General features: G+C 43.1%; 1 long non-coding RNA gene across 1 annotated transcript; it reads left to right on the top strand.

Moving 5' to 3' along the window:
- On the top strand, positions 1-27,816 carry LOC142142950 (uncharacterized). Its single transcript, XR_012689419.1, has 4 exons — positions 1-107; positions 205-384; positions 23,246-23,352; positions 27,665-27,816. It is a non-coding gene; the product is annotated as an uncharacterized LOC142142950 (long non-coding RNA).

Genomic DNA, 27,816 nt, shown 5'->3' with positions numbered 1-27,816 from the left:
TGCTCAGGTCTCTCTCCAGCCTGCCCTTAAATTTAATGGTTGTGGCCATCTAAATCACACCATCTTCTGGACAAATCTTTCTTCCAATGGGGGCGGAGAACCTCAAGGTCAGTGTATGGTTCATATCAAATGTTTTGTTGTCTACCGACTTACATTACATTGTTTTGTATTTTTTCCTCATGACAATACATTTTGCTGTATTAGGTGAACTTTTAGAGACAATGAAACGCGACTTTGGCTCCTTTGAGAAGTTTAAGGAGAAGGTCACCACTACATCCGTTGCAGTGCAGGGTTCAGGATGGGGCTGGCTAGGTTACAACAAAGAATATAATCGACTACAAGTGGCTGCTTGTGCTAATCAGGACCCCCTGCAAGGAACAACAGGTGAGGAGGAACATTACAATGTATTCTGAAAGATACTAATTATTGGTTGTGGTTTTTCCTTTTTTCCCCTGCCCCTTCCAGCCTGAGGTGCTGTTTTAGGAGTGTTATTGGGTGTAAAAATATAGCATAATTAATTATAATTTTACATTTTCTGAAAATGAGACATATTAATTAAAAATCACAAAATGGTAGCGTGTGTAGTAGGGAGTAAGTTCATTTTGACGACATTAACTCTACCTATCAGGGAAAAGTCCTTCTGAAGCCAATCCCTCAGATTGGAGCGTATGGTCGTCGTAATAGGTAGGAAGTTATCTGCATATATTTTTGAACTGTCTTTGTTTATGATCACCCCCAAATACTTAAGGTGCGTAGGGTGCCAGACAAAGGGAAAAGCCGACTTCAGACCTTCAATTATGTTGGGTGGGGAGGAAATATTAAGGGCCACTGACTTTGAATAATTAATTTTAAAATAGGATAGTTCTCCATAAACACGAAATTCCGACACCAGGTTCGGAATTGAGACGGTCGGATTCGTAAGGATGGCTAGAAGGTCATCCGCAAAGAGGGCTAATTTGAATTCCCTCTCTCCCACCCGAATCCCTGAAATGTCTGGGTTTGCTCTAATAGAGCCTCCATACATAGGATGAATATCATGGGAGAAAGGGGACAGCCCTGCCTCGTTCCGTTAGCTATATTAAAGGGTTCTGATAGGTCCCCGTTAATTCTAACTCTTGCCGTTGGGTGTGTGTACAATGTTTGAATTCTCGCCAACCCCACCGGCTCCAGACCCAAATGACTAAGTGTTCCCTGTATGAAATCCCAATCCACTCTATCGAAGGCTTTTTCCGCATCTGTAGATAATAAAATGGTGGAAGATTTGATAATAGTGGCATGCTGGATCAAATCAATTATTTTAGTAGTATTGTCACTAGCTTCGCGCCCTGGAACAAATCCTACCTGGTCTGAGTGGATAATTTTGGACAGGAGTGGTTTCATTCTCCAGTGCTGGTACACTTGGACTGGTACTTTTGACAGCTTAGTATGGATCAGGGTGCTGTGGATGGACCCCCCCCGGGCGTATCACAGCGGCCAGAGCTGCTGGGTAGCAGCAGAGCGATGGTACTGGAGAGCTGGGTCCAAACCTCAAACGGCCGGAGGACGGATTAGATTTAGGGTCTAATCTGTAGGTCACAGAAGTACAGCAATATTGAAGAAGTTGTCAAGTAGGGTCCTGAAGCAAATAGTGATGTTTATTTCGCTCAAGTGTCCTGACAAGGACAGTTCCACTGATTAAAGGTATCAGTGGTCAGGTCAGATGGAACATCAGAATGTTACATTTCAGTTTACAAGGGCTCTTTTTTTTTTTTTAAATACAGTATTAGACACAGCCTCACAGGCTATTTTTAGAATCGGGATGCAATTTGTTTATCCAAACATGGATTTACATGCAATGCAAAGCTAGTAATATTTACGCTTTACTGTGATTCCTAAAACCTTGCTGTGATTTCCTGCATCTTACAGTGGAAATCTGACAGCAAGTCTAATTATCCCTTCTTTTCCCTTAAGGGGTATTGGACACTCACATTGAAAGGTCTAACCAACATGAGATTAGCATGGGTGCTTTCTTCCAATAGTTGCAGAATACCCATTTCATCCAAAAAAAGAATTCCCCAAGAAAAGTTGCAAACCCCAAACAAGGCATTTCCTTACAGCGAGATACACAAAAGACTTCCTAAACAAAGGTTTATTGTATCTGATATATATATATATAAATACAGAAATAATGCATTTCCTCTAGTAAGGCTTAAACTGAAAAAACAAACTTTCTCCCCAGGTCTCCAGAAATAAACAATTCCTATATTAAAATATACACAATATCGTAACTTTTGAGCTTTTGACATCTCATTCTGATCCTGAAGGTCGTTTTCTAATCCTAGTGGGCAAACTCAATAATACTATATGCACCCTAGTTAATGTATATGGCCTAAATCAAAATCGGCGTTCATTCCTGGCTGCCCTGGATTCTTTGCTCTCTCAGGTACGCCAGGGAGAAGTGATTATGGCAGGGTACTTTAATGTTGTAGTAGATGATACCATAGATAGGTCGTCCACTTTGCTCCCTCCCGTCAGTGGCTCGGAGTCCCGTAAATCTAAGGCCTTTGTATCCCTTCTTTCCCATCATCTCCTCTTTGACTCCTGGAGGCTCAGGGAACCCTCATCCCGAGATTACACATTTTACTCCCCGGTCCATGGTACCTACTCACGAATAGACATGGTCTTCCTCAGCCACGATCTGTCTTTAAGACTCAGGGCGGCTCACATACACCCAATGGTTTGGTCTGACCACTCTCCTATATCAGCTGACCTATCAGACATAGTACCCCATCCTCGTCCCGCCTCGTGGCGCATCAATGACTCCATTCTCCATGATCAGTCACTTATCTTAGAGCTCCGGACCCTCCTTGACGAGTATTTTCTCTTTAATGACCTTCCTGATACTTCCCCTATGACCCTCTGGGAAGCTCATAAGGCAGTGGTGCGTGGCCATCTTATTAGTATGGCCTCGCGCCGTAAGAAGCTGGCCACCTCTAAACGTGCGTCACTAACTATTCAACTCCAGACTTTGGAGAGACAGCATAAACTCTCCCCTAATGAAGAGGTACTGACCAAACTTCTAAAGGTGAGATCTGATTTGAACCTCCTTCTCTCTGAATTCACTGCCTCGGCCTTGAAACGGCTGAGGCAGACGTTCTATGAAAAGGGAGATAAAGCTGACAGAATACTAGCTTCCCGACTGAGGGCCCAAAGATCTCAAAACAACGTCATGACGCTGAAGTCGCCTTCCGGCCTACCTATTTACCGTCCCAATCAAATAGGACGAGAGTTTCAGAAATTTTATTCTGCACCGTACAACTTGGATGCTCTAAATCCCGGGAGTGCCCATCCTGCGGACACAATAGCAGCTTTCTTGAGGCAAGCGAACCTCCCTACCCTTTCCAACAGCCTAGTCCAACAATTAAATGAGGAGATTACCTCGGAGGAAATACTGGCAGTTATCAAGGCCCAAAAGACCTCCAAGGCCCCAGGGCCCGATGGCTTCTCCGCAGCCTACTATAAAAGATTTTCCCAGACCTTGGTTCCCCACCTCCGCTCCCTGTTCAACGCTGTCTTACATGGTGAACCCTTTCCGAAATCAATGTTAGAGGCGCGTATTGTAGTTATACATAAGGAGGAAAAAGACCCTAGCGACTGTGCAAGCTACCGTTTCATCTCCCTTCTCAATGTCGACATTAAGCTATACGCAAAGATCCTGGCTACCCGTCTGAATAAAGTCCTTCCGGGTCTAATCCATTATGATAAGTGGGTTTCATCCCGGGTCGCCAGGCGAGGGATAATACTCGCCGCGCAATCGACCTTGTTCAAATCATAAATCAAAGGCGCCTTCCGGCCATGATGCTCTCACTGGATGCCGAGAAGGCATTCGATCGGATTTCTTGGGATTTTATGACATAGCTTTGAAGGCGTACGGCTTCACGGCTGAATTTCTGACCGGAGTATCTGCCCTCTATAACTCTCCCTCAGCTAGGGTTCTGGTTAATGGATTTCTTTCCGACCCTCTCTTCCTCTCCAACGGGACGAAGCAGGGCTGCCCCCTTTCGCCCTTAATTTTTGCATTAGTGATAGAACCCTTGGCGGTGATGATCAGACAGTCATCGTCGATCTCAGGTGTGACAGTGGGACCGCGGGAATTCAAGGTCTCTCTCTTCGCAGCTGACATACTTCTTTCTCTGACGAATCCTCAGGAGTCTTTACCCGCCCTTTATAAACTTAGGGATGAATATGGCCTCCTGTCTGGCTACAAAATTAACTTTGTTAAATCTGAGGCCATACTCCTCCACGCTTCAACTTACCTTAGGTCCAGTTTACAGACTAATTTTGCACTATGCTGGCAGGTAAATAAGATAAAATATCTTGGAGTTTATATCACCTCGTCCTATGAGAGATTGTATCGGGAAAACTGTCAAAAATCAAACAGGAGCTGGAGACTTTGAAAAACTATATCATATCGTGGCTGGGGAGGATTATTGCTATTAAGATGAACTTGATCCCTAAACTTCTATATCTTTTCCAGACTCTCCCTGTGAGGGTTCCCGACTCTTTGTTTAGGGATTTGCATTCTTCATTTCTAAAGTTTATATGGCGTGCCAAGCCCCCTAGAATTTCGATAGCAGTGCTTAAGAAGCCCAGGGCTCGGGGAGGCAGGGGTTTTCCAGACATTAAATTTTACTATTTAGCATCCCACTTGACCCAGGTGGCGGTAACTTATGCGCCTTAGCAGCCCATAGCCTGGGTGGACCTGGAGACCCACTATGTTGGGATCCCCTCCATGGCATCACTCTGGGGTTTGGCCAATATAGATAGACCACTAGCGGCCTCCTCTCTTCAATCTCTTAAATTCTGTTTATCCCTCTGGGACTCATGCCGGGTCAAGTATAATTTGTCCTCCCCTATTTCACCTCTGACCCCTCTCTGGGGCAACCCACGCTTCCCTCCTGGGAATTCAACCCAGCAATTTAAACACTGAATGTTATGAATCCCAGTGCATTCACGAAGAGCAACGGTAGTGTAAGACAAAGTGTCTTTATTCAGGTAAATATATTAACAAAGATAACTCAAATCCACGTATAACAGGTTCCAAAAGAGACTGTATAGTAAAATGGCAGGAACAAGTATAATAAGTTTTACTCCAGTCCAGAAGGCACAAGGCTGTCCAGGAAAGCAGACAGAGTCCAGGGATAAAACTGATCAGACAAACAAATCCAAATAGCCAGGCAGAGATCAAGCAAATTAGCGAGGTCCAGAAGTCTGTCCAAAAGGTCAGGGCAACAGGCAAAATAGCGTGGTCCAAGGTACAGGCAAATGATTCGGGGTCTCAGGCAAGCAGGCAAGGTCCAAGGTACAGGCAGGGGTCATACACAGAAGTTCAGTCCAGCAGGTATATATCAATTAGCACAGGAGCAGGTTAGCAGCAGCCAGGAGCAAACGGATGAACTGCTCAGAGCACAGCTAGAGGCAGGTACTTAAAGCAGTGCAACAGGTGCAGTTCTAATTAGCATCAGACAAGGAGATTAACTCCTTCAGGCATGTTGCAGAGTTCAGGAGCAGAACAGCAGCACCTCTGGTGGTATGAGGCACTGCTGCTAGGTACAAACAACAGACAGAGTTGTAACATAGCCCCCACTTTAAGGAGCGGATTCCAGACGCTCCATACAAGCTCCCTTCAGGTATTCCTCCTCTTCTTTTTCTTTTTATGGGATCTTCCTGAACATCCAATTGGGCACTTTTCCAAAGGAGTACAGAGAAGACCCAATTACTCAAAAACAAAAGAATTGGTAAGTTCGTCCACTAAGTCTCTTGTATCTTCAACAAATTCACTCTCAGAGTCTGAGTCCCAGCCAAGGGTCGGGATAGGACCTTTTATTCTATTAGAAGATGGCGGTATGCCCAAAAAGCCAGTCACCAAGGTTGGTGTTTGTTGTGACTAAAGTGGCAAAGCAAGGTTTTTCCCGTTCTTGCTAACCTTCTCCCTAGGTGACCTAGACTGTCTGATGGAAGACACATTCATAGAGGTCTTATGGACAAGTGCAGGAACTGACGCACAGGCTGGAATGGGCATAGAAAAATCGTGATCAGATGTCTTGACTATGGATGGAGTGTACTTCTGACAAACAGCATTAACAAAGTCCATGGTATTATGAATAATGGGGTCATCGGAATTTAGTAATGAGAAGGCCCAGGTTTGTGGCTCCCCTCTAAAACACATAATGATTGAACCCACTTGGTTAAATTGGTCAACAAAATAATCTGGACATTCTTGAAACTGTTTCATGGAAAGTTCGAGTACTGTAACAAACTGTTTGATGTCTCCATCAAAGAAGACTGGAGGAGGATCTGATGACTCAGAAGAGGCTTTTGGGCATTCAGGCTCAATAGCAGTCATTGGAGAGTACCCAGCTTGTGCAGCAGTCTCTGGAGAGTCCTCAACTGGAACGGCAGAGCAGGAGTCCCCGACTGGGACGGCAAGTTGGGCACACTTGACGGGAAGCCCGAACTGGGCACAGCACTCTGACTGGATAGCACTGTGAGATGCCTCAGAGCAGACAGCACTGTGAGATGCCTCAGAGCAGACAGCACTGTGAGATGCCTCAGAGCAGACAGCACTGTGAGATGCCTCAGAGCAGACAGCACTGTGAGATGCCTCAGAGCAGACAGCACTGTGAGATGCCTCAGAGCAGACAGCACTGTGAGATGCCTCAGAGCAGACAGCACTGTGAGATGCCTCAGAGCAGACAGCACTGTGAGATGCCTCAGAGCAGACAGCACTGTGAGATGCCTCAGAGCAGACAGCACTGTGAGATGCCTCAGAGCAGACAGCACTGTGAGATGCCTCAGAGCAGACAGCACTGTGAGATGCCTCAGAGCAGACAGCACTGTGAGATGCCTCAGAGCAGACAGCACTAAGTGGTAACTCGGGCTGAACCGCATGGACAGGCAACTCGGGCTGAACCGCATGGACAGGCAACTCGGGCTGAACCGCATGGACAGGCAACTCGGGCTGAACCGCATGGACAGGCAACTCGGGCTGAACCGCATGGACAGGCAACTCGGGCTGAACCGCATGGACAGGCAACTCGGGCTGAACCGCATGGACAGGCAACTCGGGCTGAACCGCATGGACAGGCAACTCAGGCGGGGACTGGAGGGACAGGGCCCTCTCTGGAACGGGCTGGAGGGACAGAGCCCTCTCTGGAGCGGGCTGTAAGGGCAGCGCCCTCTCTGGAGCGGGCTGTAAGGGCAGCGCCCTCTCTGGAGCGGGCTGTAAGGGCAGCGCCCTCTCTGGAGCGGGCTGTAAGGGCAGCACCCTCTCTGGAGCGGGCTGTAAGGGCAGCGCCCTCTCTGGAGCAGACTTCAAGGGCAGCACGCCCTCTGGAGCTGAAGACCCGGGAGTAGAGGCAGCGGCTGAAGACCCGGGAGTAGAGGCAGCGGCTGAAGACCCGGGAGTAAAGGCAGCGGCTGAAGACCCGGGAGTAGAGGCAGCAGACTCAGGACCGGACTCAGGACCAGACACAGCGGACTCAGGACCGGACACAGCGGCAGGAGACTCAGGACTGGCTGTAGCTGGAACTGGCACCGCAGGACAGGCGGCAACTGGAACTGGCACCGCAGGACAGGCGGCAACTGGAACTGGCACCGCAGGACAGGCGGCAACTGGAACTTACACCAAAGACAGGCGGCAACTGGAACTGGCAGATTAGGCCGAAGTAAAGCAACAGGAGGTGACGTGCAGAACTATCCAGGGTCTGAAGAGGAGCACACTGAAGGCTGCTCCATAGGATGTTGTGGTCAGCGGACCGGACAGCTTTGTAAGAAATGTTCGCAGTAGAGGCATAGTTTACCAATCCTTCTGCGCCATCACTGTTCCTCCTCAATGAGAGGGGGACGCAGGTAGCTTGGTCATTTAGAATCCCTAATGGTAGGGACCGCTGGCATTACCATAGATGCAGCACCAATGTCAGAAAAAGTTCTTGGAGCATTCTCTGTGGTCTGCATGCTTTCATTAGAGGAGATTGTTGCTTTAAAATCAGAATTAGTGTTGAAACTACTTAACACAGCAGCAGGAAGGGTTTTAAGCAGTTCTTGGAGTAAAGTGGAAACCTGTATGATTTGGTAACTGAGCTGAACAATGTCTATTTGCAGCATTTGTAATTGTGGATTTACTGACATGTCTAATAGCCAAACTCAATGCAAAAACACTAGGAATTCCAGGACTAAGGCAGAGGGCGTGCAATCAGCAGGCCCAGATTGCATGGCATTTCATCATGTTATGAATCCCAGTGCATTCACGAAGAGCAACGGTAGTGTAAGGCAAAGTGTCTTTATTCAGGTAAATATATTAACAAAGATAACTCAAATCCACGTATAACAGGTTCCAAAAGAGACTGTATAGTAAAATGGCAGGAACAAGTATAATAAGTTTTACCCCAATCCAGAAGGCACAAGGCTGTCCAGGAAAGCAGACAGAGTCCAGGGATAAAACAGTGATCAGACAAACAAATCCAAATAGCCAGGCAGAGATCAAGCAAATTAGCAAGGTCCAGAAGTCTGTCCAAAAGGTCAGGGCAACAGGCAAAATAGCGTGGTCCAAGGTACAGGCAAATGATTCGGGGTCTCAGGCAAGCAGGCAAAGTCCAAGGTACAGGCAGGGTCTGTCGAAGTCGTATAATTGGATGAACAAAAGTATATTGGTTTAATATTGTTTTGCCGTGCGATTGCGATCCGTACGCCACGTAACACGGTAAAGTACGCACGCACACACTCGCATTACAACATTTAGTTATTTATATAATTCATATTCATATTGGTTCCATCACACTGTAATTTAGGAGCAGATAGTATTTGGTTTATTATTAGTCTATATATATATATATATATATATATATATATATATATATATATATATATATATATATAGTGATTATATGTACACTTCAGTGATATTCAAGGTTCAGGTTATAGGAAAGGTACCACGCCTGGTGTCATATTAAAGCCCTATTCATCAGCAGCTGTCCGGTGCAGTCGGCAAAGAGATCGCACATTGCATACTTTAGTTATTGATATTAGAGAATAAACCTTTGTATGATGCTGGCTATGAAAGGAGCAGACCCCCTGGAGAGATGACCCCCTCCTTTGGATTCCTTAGATTGAATCGGCCTATAATCTGTTTACCCTGAACCCACCCAACGTCTGGACCTATAGAAGCAAGCTACGTCATCTCTATTGTTCACAATGAAACACTGACTGTATATATAATAGCTGCATCCCCCACCAGCCTCAGTCACTTCTGACACAGTATTCTAAGCAGATATACTGTCCATTGGGTCCTGTGGTTGCGGAGCGAGCGCAATGCGATAAGAGCTCGGTATGTATGTATGTAACTTTTGGTATTGGCTGTACTGTACTTTATCATAATATAATAATGTATTGAATTGTTGACTATTTACATCTGCTAAAATAAATCACTTTTTGCGTTAGAAACACAATACAATCGTTTGGACAATGCTTATTTGAAAACAATAGAATTACTTTAATAATTGGGGGCTCGTCAGTTTAGGAGTTACGTTATCGGCAGGTATGCAACGCTCACGGTATTCGGTTCCTCAACAAAGGGTGGATTGGCGGATGCGTCGCATAACAGGAAAGAACGCAATGTGTTTAAGACCTGTGGTTCACTGTGTGTTGCGAAACCGAATGTCCGTTGTTGCATAGACTGAAGGAACGCTAATAAGAATCTAGGGACAAGAAAGAAAAATGTTTCTTTTTATTGTCGTTTTGCGTTTTAAAGGGTATAGCATTGCATAAGGTATATGTACTTCCTGCATAAAGTATGTGTACTTCCGGTATTGTTGCCACATGTGTAAACAGTCATGATCATAGTCTGTTATATATACATAGTGTAATCACTTGGTAAAATCTCTGAAAAGATAGTGCCATTGTTTGGGAAATTTATTTTCTGTACAGAAAACAAAGGTTATGTGTGTGCATGTGAATGTTATTTATACATAAAGGCAAAAGTATAATAGGCAACTATATGTTTTTACACGTGTGCCTAATACTAATCACGATGTTCACAGATAACTAAAATCTCTGAGTATCTGCGGTTGGACCGCATGGCAGGGCCTTGATTGAGTATTGGGAGGGCAGTGTGGAACTATTTAAAATTGATAGCGCTTTGGTTCAGGTATGTCTGACGGGGCATGGTAAAAAAGGTGACCTGACAACAAAGGTTCTGTTCTAGGGCTGAGCAGGATATAAAGAAACCTTTGTTTGAGTGGTGTTCTGTTCTAATAAGAGCAGGTGACAAAGAGACACCACAGAGTATGCATGGCATACTCGAAGCGGAAATAACAGGTTTTCGCGGCATTCCCAAATATTAATCGCAAAGCTTACTGATAGTATACGTAAGCGGTGCGATCGGATCGCATGGTTGATTTAGTGCAGCCGTGATTGCGACTTGGGAGATGTGGGAGGAAATACGCTGCAACCACTGATATTCTTGATTGATATCGGGTGCTAACAGTGGTAAAGTACTCAAACTAGGAAGCGCATTGATATCTTTAAGGTGACGTGCCTGTTGAAAACGTCCACGAATAAAAAAAATCTCTAGTAGGTTCTGTTTAATAGGAGAACAGGTAAAAGTCTTTTTGTGTAGCGTTGAGAAATAGGTTGTTTTCACAATGGATGCAAAGCAAATGCTAGAGATAGTTCATGTTGTGCTGCCTAATGAATGGCCGGTTGGTTCGGCAAAGTATGTTATGTATAATAAATACGGTGCGTATGCTACGGCATACTGCGACAAATGGGTCAAGATGACCCGGGAGTGTGTGAAACCTTTCCCAAACATAGGTACTCTTGACTCAGAGGTGTTAAATAATGTTAGAGATAAAGTGCGGTTGATTAAATCAACAAAAATGAGAATTGAACATGATGTCTGTTTAAAATTGTGGCAACAAGAAGGGAACACGTGGCAAGGAAATACGTGTTCAGCGGAAGTAAGCGTACCGGAAACAAGCATTCCGGAAGTGTGCGTTGCTAAGCGTGGCGAACTGAGCGCAAACACGCCCGCGACAAATTCGGTCGCGGCGGATAGTACAGCCAATACCAAAAATGTAAAAACTGTAACTAGTAACTTGTATGTTGTTTTAAGTAATGTTAAAAGTAATGTTTCAGGACAAAGAGAAGGAACGATCCCACCAGCAGGGGCAGCGGCTGAAAGTGGTGGGAATAATGTAAAGGTTAACACAGGGGGAGACATCCATTGTACTGCAGCAGCAATTTCAGCAACTAGTTCAGAACATAGTCATTTGGTAGACTTACATCCTGTCTGCATAACAGCAGTTCCCAATGGGAAAGCGGACAGAGATAGTGATGTTCCCTTAAAACATGTAGCAAAGCGTGATCCATGCACTAGATCTGAAATATTTTCAATTTTGTCTGATTTCCCTGATCCTAGGAAAGATTTGACTAAATGTCAGCAGTTTATTAGATATTATGGTAATGTGTACGAGCCAACTAATAACGATTGGCGAGTAATGTTGAAGGCCTGTCTTCCTCTCAATACTGATATACAAAAGTTCATTAAGGATTGTATGTTGGAGGAGGATGAATCCTTAACCGAGGATGATAATCAGGACAATATTAGACAGATAATCATGCAGTTGGCCATATATTTTCCAATGATAGTGGACTGGAGTAAAATTTTTACTATCAAGCAAAAAGATAGTGAAAAAGCAACAGACTATTTTTGCAGGGCTCTGATAGCGATGGCCAAATATACTGGGGTATCAGACATAAAGGATAATGTACCCTACAGAGAGGTTGCTGTTAAAGTTCTAATGGATGGACTCAAGGAAAACTTGAAAAGAAGGGTGCAAACTTCATTACCATACTGGAGAGGAAGTACTGTAAGTGTTCTCAGGGAGTCAGCTGTAGGACATGATAAAAATAAACAGAAAGAGACACTAAGTAATAGGGTTATGATGGTAAGTATCCCAGCACTAGAAGGACTGCACACACGACCACCAGCATACAACCCACATAACAGGAAACCCAGAATAATGAGATGTTACAATTGCAGAGAAGAAGGACACATTAGGAGAGATTGTAAAAAGGAAAGTGACAATACACATAGGGGTGGGTCACATAGATATCATCCAAGAAGGAATTCACATAGACTAGAAAACTCACACCTGCCCGCACATGTAATAGCAGCAAATGCTGTGCGTGAAAGCAATAATCAACTCTAGAGTTCAGGTCAGACCTGTAATCCTACAACTAGACAAAGTAAAGTTTAAAACTGTGGTAAGTATTAAGGTGCAAAGTGTAGAAAGAAACTGATTTTAAAAGTTAATCTTTGTTGAGTTTGTTTGTTTGTTTTATGTTGTCAAATGTTTGTTTTCCTAAATCGCTGGCCGATGGTAAATAATGAGAATGTTTGGTTTGTTTGTTGTTTAAAGATAACTATCTTGTCTTTTCTTCACAGATAAAGGTAGACAAAAGAAGTATAGACGTAGTGTTTGAAAGGGGTGAGATAGAGAAATAGAAGAATTACTCTTGAAAGACTAATTAACAATAGATAAATGGAACACTCTTTGTTTTAGGCTGCAGTGTCTCATGATAATTTGTTTGGCTGAGAATCATTATCCAACAATGAAGTATATACATACTTTGCTCCAAAATATCATTTATGTATCTCAGATGAGTCATCAACAGTTAATTTTTACATTTCTCTATTATAAGTTAGGAAAGTCCGTTGAAAAGGTATGTAGTCAATGAGATACCGAGTTCTTAATAAACAAATGACGGACAACACTGGATTGCACGGTTAAGACCCCCTAGTCATTCTTGGGAGGGATCATAGTTAAATGAATACAGCCATTTCCCCATAGAGTCAGAGTCCAATCCAGCTGTCATTTTATCGTAAAAAATCTCCCTTTCTGCATGTATGTTTGTATTCAAATCTTTGTATTCCCATCATTCATTGTTTTCCTATTTCTCATTCTTTACACAAACGCTAGTACCTCCCTCTCTCTCTCTCTCTCTCTCTCTCCCCCTCTCTCTCTCTCCCTCCCTCTCTCTCTCCCTCCCTCTCTCCCTCCCTCCCTCTCTCCCTCCCTCTCTCTCTCCCTCCCTCTCTCTCTCTCCATCTCTCTCTCTCTGCTCTGGTGGAGATAAAATCAGACACAGTCTCAACAATGGGGCTAAGACATATTTTTATTTTTTACATAAGACAAGTTCAGAGATACACACACTAGATTAACATGAGTTACAGAAACAGTCAGGGGTTTTGTTTTCATGCGTATAGAAACTGCTGATTTTAAGCAGAAAGGTTCTGTTGTGGAAATACGATTCATGTTTTATAGATTGCATATCTGTTTTGTTTTTTTTTCGTTTTTGTTTTTTTTCGTTTTATGATTCGTGCCTCCTGTACAAAATTGTGCCTTTGATATGGATGCACAAAGGGTGGATAGGAGATTGCTGGAGGTTAGACATACAGATATGCATCTCTGTATAGAATATTGGAATAGGATTTTTACCACAAGATACGACATAATGTGAAACCCTAGAAAATGTAGAATTTTCGTGTTTTATATTTTTCACTGTTAGACATGTACTGGATACTGGATTTCAAGAAAGTGTTATAGAAATAGACCCCTTTGCCTTTCCCACTTAGTCAAGTAGCTGAATGTCAGGTACTGAGAATGGCATGTGAGTTGGCAGAGAAAAAAATCGATTGATATACATTGGTCTTCAGCATTCTTCTAGTCTAGGGGGCGATGTTGAGTTAACTGGAAAATCGTTTTATAGCAAAACCAGCACATGATTAGGACACTACATAGAGGACTTTATACAGTGACACAGTTACCAACTGAAGTAGCTGCTAGTAAAATCCACACTTACACCTGACCATACATGGCTATCACACCAGGGCGAACACAGCTGTCAAATAGACAGCAGGGTTTTATGTGACAGCTAACAAATCTATGTTTTGTTTTTCGTTGTATTGTTTTAGTTTTAAAATGTGAACACACACACACACATGCGCGCATACACATATTGGTTAATATATGAAGATTTGTGTTACCTGAGGAATAAACTGTCTGGAAGGTGAAGAGATGTGGTGAGGAGTCTGGCGGACCCTGGAGAGATGGACAAGGTAAACCAGTAGCTCCCAGAGTGTATCTCCCAGACCCAGAGGAGAAAGCAAATGGTCTGGCTCAGCTGGGTGCAGAAGGTATGTGCAAGCTGGTAAGAGTATATTGGGGTGCACCAGATATTTCGTCTCAAGCTAGTAGGACGGCAAAGTCCTATCTTGATTGAGAGAATGTCAGGAAAATGATACCAATAGAGCCATCCCATATCCCTCCTGCTGATGGGTTTTCCTCCAGGTAAAACAAATCCACGTCATCCAATTACCACCATGCAGGATCCTCAAGTATACACTGGTGTACCAATGAAATATGTCTGAGTAAAGGGGTATTGAAATGTGTCTAATGTATTACTGTATCATACTCAAAGCTTTTGTTATTCAATGTGATAGTCCTAGAGTTATAATAGATGATAGGGGTATTCATGTTATTGATAATAGAGGTATAATGTATGAGTAGTGGTAACAAATCACATACTTTCAATTAGCCATAAACCAGTGTGAACATAAAGTAGTGGTACTAGGTAGAATGAATTGAATAGAATAAGAGTTCGAACTCGATTGAAGGGACTGATAGCTTCGGCTACTAGTCCTTCCCCGCCACCAAGAGATCACTCCTGGGTAGCCTCTTAACCTGACGATTTTGAAATGTTCTTGACCCCTCGTGAGAGGAGATTGTAACTGGGAGGCTAGGTCAGACCTTCAGAGAAGGTAAATAGTGAGACAGCAACCGAGAACGTCCAAAACACTGTTTCCTGAAAAGTCACACTAACTGTCAGGATGTTGGATCGGGAGAGTAAGTTGTGGAGCAGTAATTTCTTAGGCTCAGGTTATTTGACAGACAGGTACCAGGTGTAGGCTACCAGCATCACGGCTTCAAGGGTAGCAGAGACACACTGGTGCCCATTCCACCCACTGCAGAGGGGCCAACACTCAGGAAAGGGTCCAAGGGCACTCATGAGTCTGTTCTGGAAGGCCTCAAATGCAGTTAGTAGCACCTGAGCCAAAGGCTAAGACAGTTGTCCAGCATAAAGTTGTAGTTTTTCCTGTTTTGTGTTCTCTCATTTCATTCTCTTCTCAGGACGGTTAATTCTTTTGATTATTAGCAGGTGACAGAGACTGGTTCAGGTAATGATAAGGAGGTATTGGGGAGGAAGGAGAAGTTAGTAGCATAATCAGTCCAGCCAATTATTCTATTCAAGTCAGGGGTAAAGGAAAATCTGGAAACCTTGGAGCTTGGAGAAAGTGCGAGGGGCTATTGTCTGAGTAGCATTACGTCCGTAAGTACGGCGACCCCATGGTTAAAAAAAGGTACACCCAGCGATGCCAGTCCAGTAATATTCGGACATGAGCAGGCATCCTTGAGAATGATTATCATTCTTGGGAGGGTAAGGTTTTAGACCAAACAAAGTGCTGGGCGTGCTCTCACATACCTCAATGATTATATCAGGTAGGATTAGTTCTCTTTCCACTAAATATTCTTGAGGTACCCGAACTATGGGTGGGAGGTCACTAGGGGAAAGAGTACGACATCTAGGTCCCTTAGTCTGAAGTCTCCCAATGCTTTGCAAGCCGATCACTGTTAAATCTGAGTATTGGAAGACTAAGAAGAATGAACAGACAATAGCCCGACCACAAGTGTTAATGAAAAGAACTGATGACATTATTAGAAGTGTGTATATTAACGCAAGCTGAAGGAGATTGTATATGCATTATTGATAGACATAGGATGATGCTATTGATGAACATGAAGTGTTTAAATGTATTCTGAGCTTGAAGACATGCGTTGGACAGATGAACCTGTTAAACTTGAAGAACTGTAGTAGAGAATTCTGTATAGCTGATACATGTTCTATTGTACCTTGTACCGTTCCTAATAATGTATTACGTGTTTTATTGCACCCTTGAAGGGCATACAAAAGGTTATCTCCAAGCTCCAGAAATGTACGGTCTATAGTAAAAGAAGAAGTCGTTTAGAGGATTAAGACTCTTTTATGATAACTTGTTTAGATCTACAAACAGCGTGGTCATACACCAAGGGGGACTTGTATTACATAACGAAACGTGGTACTGAGATCCTGCATATAACATCTTTAAGGTGATAGTTTATTGTACTATCAAAGAGTGGAACTGTCGAAGTCGTATAATTGGATGAACGAAAGTATATTGGTTTAATATTGTTTTGCCGTGCGATTGCGATCCGTACGCCACGTAACACATGGCGTGGTACGATCGCACGGTAAAGTACGCACGCACACACTCGCATTACAACATTTAGTTATTTATATAATTCATATTCATATTGGTTCCATCACACTGTAATTTAGGAGCAGATAGTATTTGGTTTATTATTAGTCTATATATATATATATATATATATATATATATATATATATAGTGATTATATGTACACTTCAGTGATATTCAAGGTTCAGGTTATAGGAAAGGTACCACACCTGGTGTCATATTAAAGCCCTATTCATCAGCAGCTGTCCGGTGCAGTCGGCAAAGAGATCGCACATTGCATACTTTAGTTATTGATATTAGAGAATAAACCTTTGTATGATGCTGGCTATGAAAGGAGCAGACCCCCTGGAGAGATGACCCCCTCCTTTGGATTCCTTACATTGAATCAGCCTATGATCTATTTACCCTGAACCCACCCAACGTCTGGACCTATAGAAGCAAGCTACGTCATCTCTATTGTTCACAATGAAACACTGACTGTATATACAATAGCTGCATCTCCCACCAGCCTCAGTCACTTCTGACACAGTATTCTAAGCAGATATACTGTCCATTGGGTCCCCGTGGTTGCGAATCGAGCGCAATGCGATAAGAGCGCGGTATGTATGTATGTAACTTTTGGTATTGGCTGTACTGTACTTTATCATAATATAATAATGTATTGAATTGTTGACTATTTACATCTGCTAAAATAAATCACTTTGTGCGTTAGAAACACAATACAATCGCTTGGGCAATGCTTATTTGAAAACAATAGAATTACTTTAATAGGTCATACACAGAAGTTCAGTCCAGCAGGTATATATCAATTAGCACAGGAGCAGGTTAGCAGCAGCCAGGAGCAAACGGATGAACTGCTCAGAGCACAGCTAGAGGCAGGTATTTAAAGCAGTGCAACAGGTGCAGTTCTAATTAGCATCAGACAAGGAGATTAACTCCTTCAGACATGTTGCAGAGTTCAGGAGCAGAACAGCAGCACCTCTGGTGGTATGAGGCACTGCTGCTAGGTACAAACAACAGACAGAGTTGTAACACTGGATAAAAGCGGGACTACGGGTGGTTTCGGACCTGGTGGTTAATCAAACTTGGGCTTCTATGTCAGAACTTTATCATAATTTTGAACCGTTTCGTCCGTTCTTTTTTGAGTACTTCCAGGTTTGACACTTCGTCATGTCTTTGCCCCCCCAGGAGGCTCTTCGGACCCCGACCTCTTTTGAGTACATGTGTTTACATTCACCTCTCACTAAAGGGATGATCTCCCAGATATATAATTGGCTCATAGATTACACTTTCGATACTCCAGGCCAACATGAGCGGGAATGGGAAAACGACTTGTGTCCTCCTCCAGACGACTTATGCTGGGAGGAGGTCAGGGAGGGGATTGCCAAGAGCTCGATCTCTACACTGATTAAGGAAACTGCTTATAAAGTGTACTATAGGTGGTACTATACTCCTGATAAGCTGTCTCGGATGTTTCCTACGGCCACTCAGAGCTGCTGGCGGGAATGTAGCCAGAGAGGTACGATGCTACATATATGGTGGACCTGCCCTCGCATAGTTCCTTTCTGGAACATGGTTCATACACATAAACTCTGTGTCAGAACAACAGTTAAGTAAGGATCCCTGGTCATTCCTTCTCTCTCGCCCTATACCTGATGAGAGCGCGCCTTCTAACAAGCTTATCTCCCATATTCTGGCAGCCGCTAAATCCCTAAAAGCAAAGCACTGGAAAGACCCTAGGGCTCCCTCTATGCAGGAGTTACGGTCATACATAGGGCATGTCGCAAGCATGGAGAGTATAACATGCTACCTCCATGATAAATTTATATAACTTCGATAAGGTGTGGGCCCCGTGGTACTTTCTAGAAAGCCGTAGCTGCCTATCCAATACGGCTCCTCCTCCTGTAGATGGAACATAACTCTTGGGCCGCCTCTGGACCCCCCCAGGCTGGACATGGCGCGTGGCTGGTGAGTAATGTCTGTATGCTACTTCTCTTTCGGGTAGTCATGGTAACTGTGTGTCCCAGCTTTTCTTGGCAATGTTCCAAGACAGCGCGCCTATTTATTTATTAGCTATATTGTTGACAATATTTGTGCCTTTCTTCCCCCCTCCCTCCCTTCCTTTCTCACCCTCCCCACCTATATAAAAGTATAAAACTCAGAGGAAACACCTTGATTACTAAGATTTTTCTTGTCAAAAATGTTGTCTGTACTGTTCTTGTTGTTTCCTCTTAACATAAAGAGTTAAAAAAAAAAAATATACACAATATCAAAAATAAGTGCCTTGGCAAACTAAAGGAAATAATGCACGGCGCTTATTTATATAATTAAATTTATACCATAAATTACTTCTAAGTAGAGATGCTCACTGACTGAACTGGATTACCGTCGGGTTTTGGTTTTGCCAAACCGTCATTGTGTGTTTTGGTTTTGTTTGGTTTTGTTTTGCTATTTTGTTTAAAAATCAATGTTTTTGGGCCTAAAATAACCAAATTTAGTGCTCCACCTGTTTCTTGGATAAGTAATGTAATTGTAAAGCTAATAAATTATCCAAAAAACAGTTTAATTCCTGGTAGGCCTTCATTAATTCTACACACAAACCAGATTGTCTTCCTCTCCATCTATGCATATTGGCAATACAGCCATCGTCTTTGGATGTATATTACACCCTACACTTATAGTTAAATATGTAAACAAATGGACAAAGGCAGTTTGGTTTCTGTCTCTATAGGCCCCCCTCCACTTGTATAAAATACCCAAAAATTCAGCCGTTATAGACTGTACAATATTAATTGAAATGGACAAAGCCAGTTTGGGGTCAGTCTGTGTATGACACCCTACCCTTAATGAGAAACTGCCCAAACAGCAGCCTTTCAAGACGGTACGTGATATAGAAATGCCCCAAGTCCCTTTCCTCTTTGGGGGTAGATTGCACCCTACACTTAAATAGAAAGTTTTAAAAAGATGTTATTGTCATCATCTTCAGCTTCATCCTCACCCTCATCAGTGTGTATGTCATCATCACAGACTATCAATTCATCGCCGCTTGAATCTGCCATTAGAGAACTGTCAGTGCTTGGATGTTTTTGATGGTGAAGGCCTTCCTCGTGGAAGATGTAGTTCATTTTTTTGAACATCATTTTCTCTACATTTTTGAAAGTAACCTCCTAAGGCGATCACTGACTAGGTTCCCGGATGTGCTGAATACTCGTTCAGAGTACACACTGGAGGGTGGGCAGCTTAGGTATTGCAAAGCAAGTTTGTACATGGGTTTCCAAATGGCCTGCTTTTCTTCCCAGTAAGGAAAAGGACTGTCTGAAATTTCCATATCAATTACCTCTTGAAAATAATCCTCCACCATTCTTTGCATGTTAATACTCGGATTGGATGGAGTTATGGGCATGGTCACACATTTTTTTGAAAAATCTTTCAAACCAGCCCAAATGTTCAACTGTTCTGGTATGCCAAATGCGTCTTCCCTGCTTCGCTTTGAAAAATGAAATTTTTTACGAGCAGCAGCTGCTTGAGAAACTGAAGGAGGACACGTCATCAAGCCAAGGCCCAGTTCAGTGGCCAACTTGCTAAGCAATAGCTCCCTGCAAAAGTTCACATCTCGCTCATTTTGAAGCAAAGACTCAATGTAGGTCTTAAACCTTGGATCAAGCACAGTGGCCAAAACGTAGTGATCCGAGTTCAAGATTTTAATAACTTGAGGATCATTGTGAAGCGAATTAAGTACTTGATCTACAAGGCCAACATACTTTGCGGAATTGCTTTCTTTCATATCCTCCTTCAGTTTCTCAAGCTGCTTTTCCAATAGTCTAATTAAAGGAATGACTTGGCTCAAGATAGCAGAGTCTGCACTCACTTCACACGTCACAACTCCAAATGGTTTCAGCACCTTGCATAGCACTGAAAGGATTCCCCACTGTGCAAGAGTGAAATACATCCCCCCTCCTTTCCCAATGTCATGGCTTGTGCAATATGCTTGGATGGCTTTGCGCTGTTCCTCCATCCTCTGAAGCATGTACAGGGTGGAATTCCACCTAGTTAACACCTCTTGCTAAAGTTGGTGGTAGGGCAAGTTAAACTGTTCTTGGAGCTGCTGCAATCCCCTACATGCTGTGGCAGAATGCCTGAAATGGGTTGAAATTTTACGGCCCACCGAAAGCATCTCCTGCACCTCACGGTTATTTCTTAGGAAGCTCTGCACCACCAAGTTGATGGTGTGAGCAAAACAGGGAATGTGATGGAATTCACCCAGCTGTAATGCTTACACTATATTGTTGGCGTTATCAGAAATGACATATCCTGGGGAGAGTCCAAGTGGTATAAGCCATGTATCAATAACATCTCTTAGTTTTCGTAACAAATTGTCAGCTGTATGCCTGTTAGTGAAGCCGGTGATACAAAGAGTAGCCTGCCTGTGAGATGTTACTTAGTGGTGTACATGCTGCTACTGTTCCTGCTGGTGAAGGCGAATGACCAACCCAGTGGGCTGTCACAGTCATATAGTCTTTGGTTTGTCCACATATCTGTGGTTAAGTGAACAGTGGGCAGAATGGCATTTTTCAGTGTAATCTCTACATTTGTATACACTTTTTGGTGTGGTTGTGGAATAGCTTTATGGGAAAAATGGTGTCGGGATGGAATTCTGTAACGCGGACACAAAACCTCAATTAACTGTGAAAAACTAGCTGCGTTTATTGGGGATATTGGATGCAGATCTAACACTAACATGGTAGCCATGGCGTCTGTGATTCGCTTGGCGACTGGGTGACTGCTGTCATATTTGCTTCCCCTAGCAAATGATTGTTTCACAGTTAATTGTTGTAATGTAGGGTTGCTCTTTTTCTTGGCCTTCCTCTGGGCTGACGATTCATCCCCAGCAGCAGCAACAGCAGCAGCAGTGGGACCAATGCTTTCTTCAGAGGAATCAATTAGAGTGCAGGAGTCATCCAGCCTTAATAAGTGGGATGCAGGGCTAACTCTGAGCGCTACTGAGGATATTGATAAGGGTGGAGTGGGTGTATTTTGTAGCTGTCAGGATGTCGGTGAGCGGAGAGTCCTAGCTGATGATGGAGTGCTTGTAATTTTTTTGGAAGAACTTTCAGCTTTTCCCAACACTTTGCCATGAACTCTCGTCAAATGGCGTAACATAGATGAGGTTCCAAGATGGTTAAGGTCCCTCCCTCGACTGACTGTGGCTTGACATACACTATAAATGGCTATACAACTGTTGTCTGGATTTGGGTAGAAATAATTCCACACATAAGAAGTGGATTTTTTTGTTTTATGCCCAGGCATGACAATGGCCTTTTTCTTGTCACGTGCCAGAACTGTTGCCACTGGTGCAGGACTTAGACAAACAACCTCATCCTCATCAACATCCTCATTAGCGCCCTCGTCGCCTACACAAATCTCCCCCTCATCCTCTTCTATGTCCATAGTGGCATCCTCAATTTGTGTATTACCGGCTACACTTGGGCTGTTCTGGCACACATCAACAGAACTGCTGAAAGGGCCCTTCTTTATGGGTACACAAACAGAATGCTCACGATTAGACATACCACTGGTGGATGTACTCTACACAGGGATTGGTGTCATTTCTGATTCAGAGCGTACATTATCCTCTAATGCCTTACTGTTTTCTTGCAGCTCTGCTTTCACGCGTAACAGTAGTTGTGCACCACTTTTAGACTCCAAATTACTTGGTCTTGCTGGGTCACAAGTGACTGTGCAAGAAGAAGGCTCAGTAACATTTTTAGATCTGGCAGTAATAGAGAAAGGTGAAGGCCTCATTCTTTCTTTGCCAATGCGTGTGTAGAATGGTATGTTGGCAATTTTTTTTTTATTGGCAGTTAACTTTTTCTCAGTTACACTTTTTCGCTTCAACACGGTAAAAAAAAATTTGGGTGTGTGTTTTTTTCCCTGATTTAAAAATATTATGTACTTTTATATAGGCTTTACCAGATGATGTACTGGGAACACTACCATCAGGAATGGTGCCAGCACCTGCTTGCTGATCCTGCTCATATGTGGACTGCTTTGAATCCATTTTAATGATCCCATTTTGTACTTGTAGTGCAAAATATTCAATAGATACTGCTGACTTTTTACAGCCAGAAAAATTAGTGTTTCACACTGGGGAATATGAGACACCCCAAAGCACTTGTAGTGCAAAATATTGTATTAGATACTGCTGCTAAATATGACTTTTGGCAGCCAGAAAAATTACTGTTTCACACTGGGGAATATGGGACACCCTAAAGCACTTGTAATGCAAAATATTGTATTAGATACTGCTGCTAAATATGACTTTTGGCAGCCAGAAAAATTACTGTTTCACACTGGGGAATATGGGACACCCCAAAGCACTTGTAGTGCAAAATATTGAAAAAAAAAAAAGCCCCCTCTATCCTCCACTAAAAATTGCTAATAGAAATGGTTACAGAATTGCAATAATAATTTAAAGAATAAGGTATACAATTAATGCTCTTTCCCTGCTCTAATACAGCCTGTGACCTAACCCTGCTCTCTTCCTCTGTCAAATGGGGATGGATTGCTGTGGAGGCGGGTATTTATGCATTTCAAATATCGCGAGAACCGAGCCCCGAGATCCGACGACGTCACAATGCCTATGCTCGATACTCGCATAGGCAAAGTTCGGGCGGGTTCGGATCTCGGGGAGCCAAATTTCCCAGTTAAAGCATATTTCCCAATCTAATAATCAGAATACAACAATGGCATTTCCAGTTAAAATCATATTTAAATGTTTAAGCACCTCCAATGATAGATTTGTGGTGGTCGAGTACTGATGGGAAATCCTTCCCTTACCTTGTCTTCCAGATACGAGTCAGGTTCTTTTCTGTTTCGGATATCCGGTGGCCATGAGATGAATATTTCAATGAAAGGGACAAGGATTGATCAAACAACTTGGGTTTATTGAGAATGCGGTAAGGATGGATTTGGTAGGCCACCGCACCACTGACCCCCTCAGCCCAATAGTAGTGACAAAATAATGCGTCTGGTCAGTATAGAGAACAATAGCATTTAACATATAACATACACCTGATGCGTATAAGGCACAATAGCGATAACATCTACAATGTACTTTGTCTAATAAGGCACACTGGTAATCACAGGTACTACTTTCAAGTTAACGATATCTGACTGGTGATGATGCAAGTAACCATCGATAATAACCAATCAAGACTCTCACGATCACTACCGCGCCCACTAGAGGGCTCCTTCCAATTCAGGTGTTTGGGGTACCGTGCTATTCCCTCTGGGTTAACTTGAATCGCAGCGGTACCGCTAACACTGAATGTCACACCTTCAATATCACTAAATCAACTCTTAGGTAAATCACATAACATTAACATTCATCTAAAACATTTGGTGCACCAATAATATCTCCGGTAACGTTACCATATTTTCAACTCTGTCCTGGGCCGACCTGTGCACAGGAATTTGATAGTGTTGAAATGTCCTGCAGAGGTTTCCAGAAGGGTTAACAGTCCCGGTTAAGGCTCTGTATTTTCTCTGAAAAAGGGAGCTGTTAAAACTGTAGGCTGGGTTCATTATTATAGAAAAACACAGGGCTGTTGCTCAGTTCAGCCACAAGATGGCGCTGTTCTCTCACAAGTCAATGCGTCTCTATTAGCACATGTGTGCTCTGAAACAGGGGATAGGTCCAGATATCAGCAACACACAGGATATAGCTGAAACGACAGTCTTAATTGTTCCCTGCAGCCTGTGTAAAGGTATGATCTGGGGGAAAAGCTCTCACAAAGGGAACAGTGTCCTTCCTTGTACAAGAATGCAATGTCAGTTTTGGATAGATTCTCTCAACACTCTTCCCTCTGACACTGGGGTGTGTGCAGTACACTGCAGGCTAGGGTTTTACCTTGAGAGGGTTCTGCAGTTAGTGGAGACTGTCTTTGGTGCCCCACTGCGTGTCCCCAGCCGTTCTCCGTCCGCGTGTGCTGGCAATGTCACCTGTTCCGGCAGCAGCTCAGTCTCCTCTCTGCTCGGCTGCACATCAGCTCCCCTTTCTCCTACCATGCCACTCTCTCCTCCTCCTTCCTGCACATCCTCTTCCTGTTACTCCCCCAGCCAATCAGGGCCTTCATCCTCCTCCTGTCAATCACTCCTGGGCACAAGTCTCCAGGAGCACAATTAACCCCTTGTAGCCCTGCATTTTAAAAGCGCTTATGCACTCCTCTGTGCTGTAAAAACAGGGCTTTGTGGCACCACAGATGGATGAGTCAACATTAATTTGCACAATTGTTGGTAATACCCCCTATGATCCTTTTAAACTGACAACTGTATGTAAACATATACTCACAAGTAATGCTTGCAGTTGGAAGCTGTGGGTTGAAAGAGATGGTATTAACAGGTAGCAAATTTAATTTATATCATTAAAGGCTCATTTACATATTGGGGGAATGACATATTGGCACTGAAGTGAACTAATTACGTGTTAAAATGACTGATTCCTATGCCTGTGTACACCCTCCATTCACATATTAATGTGTGTTAAAGTTCATTGCGTGAATTTTCTCTAACTCACTAAACATGTCATGGCCATTAGGTCATGCTACTGCAATTACTGATGAGGAAAGACACTGATCATTTAGTACAGTACTGCACACCTGACACTGATTTTTAATAGTATTTGATTGCAGCTTGTCTGACCATGTTACTTACTAATTGTTATTAAGCTACATAAAATAGTAAAAGATAATGCTGTACAAAGAACCAATAATGCAATTTTTTTATATTATCATTTAACCTGCAAATCATTTTGTCATTGGGTTAGTTACAATGACATAACTACTGTGGTGGCATGCTACAGCTGTTTGCAGATGTGGGTAGAAGAAGACAAGGGGGCAGGCAAGGGGGTATGAGATTCCTTCCGACACTGGGACCATGACCCAAAAGGTAAACTGTTATTCAATAAGTAACTATTCTAACATATTCACTAACAAGCCATTGTGCACTTACCACTCCTAGTCCGTATAAGTTCAATCTGTTAAATTAAAATAAAAATTTGTATTAATATAACAAAAGCTGTTGTGAGAGAAAAAGAATCCAGGGGCACAGCACAAGATTAGGAACATTCCAGATTTGCTTTACCTATTTATATATTATGTGTATACATACTCGTTAAGTACTACCTACAGTATATGCAGCTAACATTATATGTATGTAAGCTCTAACAAAGCCTACAAATTACTTACAATTGCATGAAACAGAAGATAATGATGGTCCTTTCAAAATGAGCTTACATCCTCTAGAGGTATGGGGAGCACTTGGTACATAAGGTAGCAGAATAACATTTGTATTTGCAGGTAGGGAAGCTGTGTGTAACCACAATAATAAAGCAGACATTAGTGACCGGCATTTATGTGAAGTTACCAGTGGAATGAGGAGAGACAGTGCCAGGTGGAAACATGACAAATGAACTAGTCATTGTAGAAATCTTAAAACAGCAGCTGGCAACCATAAATGTACTTAATCATTTATCTTAAATGAACCTCCTTCTGATTCTGGTTCTAGAGAAGGCTGTCATGACAATACAAATTGCTGCTAAACAGCATATTTAATAAATAATGACCCTTTAAATAGTGTCTCGATATCTGCTTCAATATCATTATAGAGCTTTATAGACATTAAGAAAATGCTCTGGCATATTGAAGAGCTTTCCTTCTTAGTTATGAAAATATCTTGTGTGATATTACTAAAACAGGGACAAATTATTAGCTCCTAATTATTTATAGCAATACAAAACACAGGTGTAGATCAGCTGTTTCTTTTCATTATGAGGATTGAGATCCCAGCAGAAGGAGCCGGTAAACAGACGATGATCTGAGATCCCTATGAGCGACCGCTCCTGTCACCTTCTATCACGGGTTCTCTGACCTCCCTGTTACCTGTAGGTGCTGCAGGTCCGCTGGCCCCGGCATGTTGTAAGATAGGGCTGGTATACTTTTTCCTCATGGTGTCTGTGCCTCTTTCCCCTACTTCTTCCTCATGGTGTCTGTGCCTCTCTTCCCTACTTTTTCCTCATGGTGTCTGTGCCTCTTCCCCCTTTTTCCTCATGGTGTCTGTGCCTCTCTTCCCTACTTTTTCCTCATGGTGTCTGTGCCTCTCTTCCCTACTTTTTCCTCATGGTGTCTGTGCCTCTCTTCCCTACTTTTTCCTCATGGTGTCTGTGCCTCTCTTCTCTACTTTTTCCTCATGGTGTCTGTGCCTCTCTTCCCTACTTTTTCCTCATGGTGTCTGTGCCTCTCTTCCCTTCTTTTTCCTAATGGTGTCTGTGACTTTCTCCTTTTATTTACTTACCTTTGTATTAGCTTTTTTTCCCTCTCTTCTCTTGTCTTCTGTCTTGTTCCTCTCTGCACAGTTCCTCACTGAGTGTCAGGCGTGACTTGATGATGTCACGCCTGACACTTAGTGTAAATAGTGCAGAGAGGAAGAAGGAGGGACGCCAGCGCTGCCATCACAGGTGAGTATCTCTGTTTTTTGGGGTTTTTTCCCACTACCCAGCTCCCCCTGAACACCAGCACCAATGGTGCCCCCCCCCCCCCTCCTCTGGCAGGTGGGTGCGCGTGCGCGAAAAAAATAAAAAAAGTTTAAAAAAAGAAATGTGGGCAGTGAGGGCCCCCTGGTGAGCCCGGGCCCGGTACAGGAGTACCCCCTGTACCCCTCTGATGGCGACCCTGCTCTGTACCACCTAGACCTCTGCACCATTATTGTCCCTTCTAGGCCTATCTACACCATGGCTTCAGTATTTTGCACACCTCTGCACCATAGTAAACTCCACTCACCTATTGTTCCCCTTTGCTCCTTTTGGCTCTCATTATGCCCTCCCTCTATAATGTAATCTCTCACGGCCAGGGTTCTCTACCCTCTGTCTTAGGTATGAGTTATGCTGTATTGTTTTTGTATGCAATGAGATTTGTTCTGTTAATTGCACCCATACATTTATTTTTCAACTAATCTGATACTCAGGGTGTTTTTGCCGGAGAAAGGGCTTTTCTCCTGTTCTTAATGTTAAAAGTAATGTTAATCCCTCCGTTTGGCAAATACATCTGGGTCACGGGTTCCTAGTATAACAGTATACCGCAATCTCTCAGAAAGTTAAAACACAGTTGGCAACTCTCCCTAATTTACAGTGAAACTGCCAGATTTATCCCTGAAACTGCCCCCATTTTCCAATATATAACAACTGGATAATGTATTTATTATTTTTCTTCCTAGCATGGTAGCATGGATGAGCGGTCTAAGGCGATGGATTAAGGATGGAGCTGGATCTTTGGAGTCATGGGTTCAAATCCCACTGCTGCCATTTATTATTTTTCTTCTTCTTAGATGCATTTCTCACCATCATTTTTTATTTTCAGGGGTTTATA

Source organism: Mixophyes fleayi, chromosome 3 (assembly GCF_038048845.1).
Source record: "Mixophyes fleayi isolate aMixFle1 chromosome 3, aMixFle1.hap1, whole genome shotgun sequence".
NCBI lineage: Eukaryota > Metazoa > Chordata > Amphibia > Anura > Limnodynastidae > Mixophyes > Mixophyes fleayi.
This window is presented reverse-complemented; position numbering and strand designations above follow the sequence as displayed.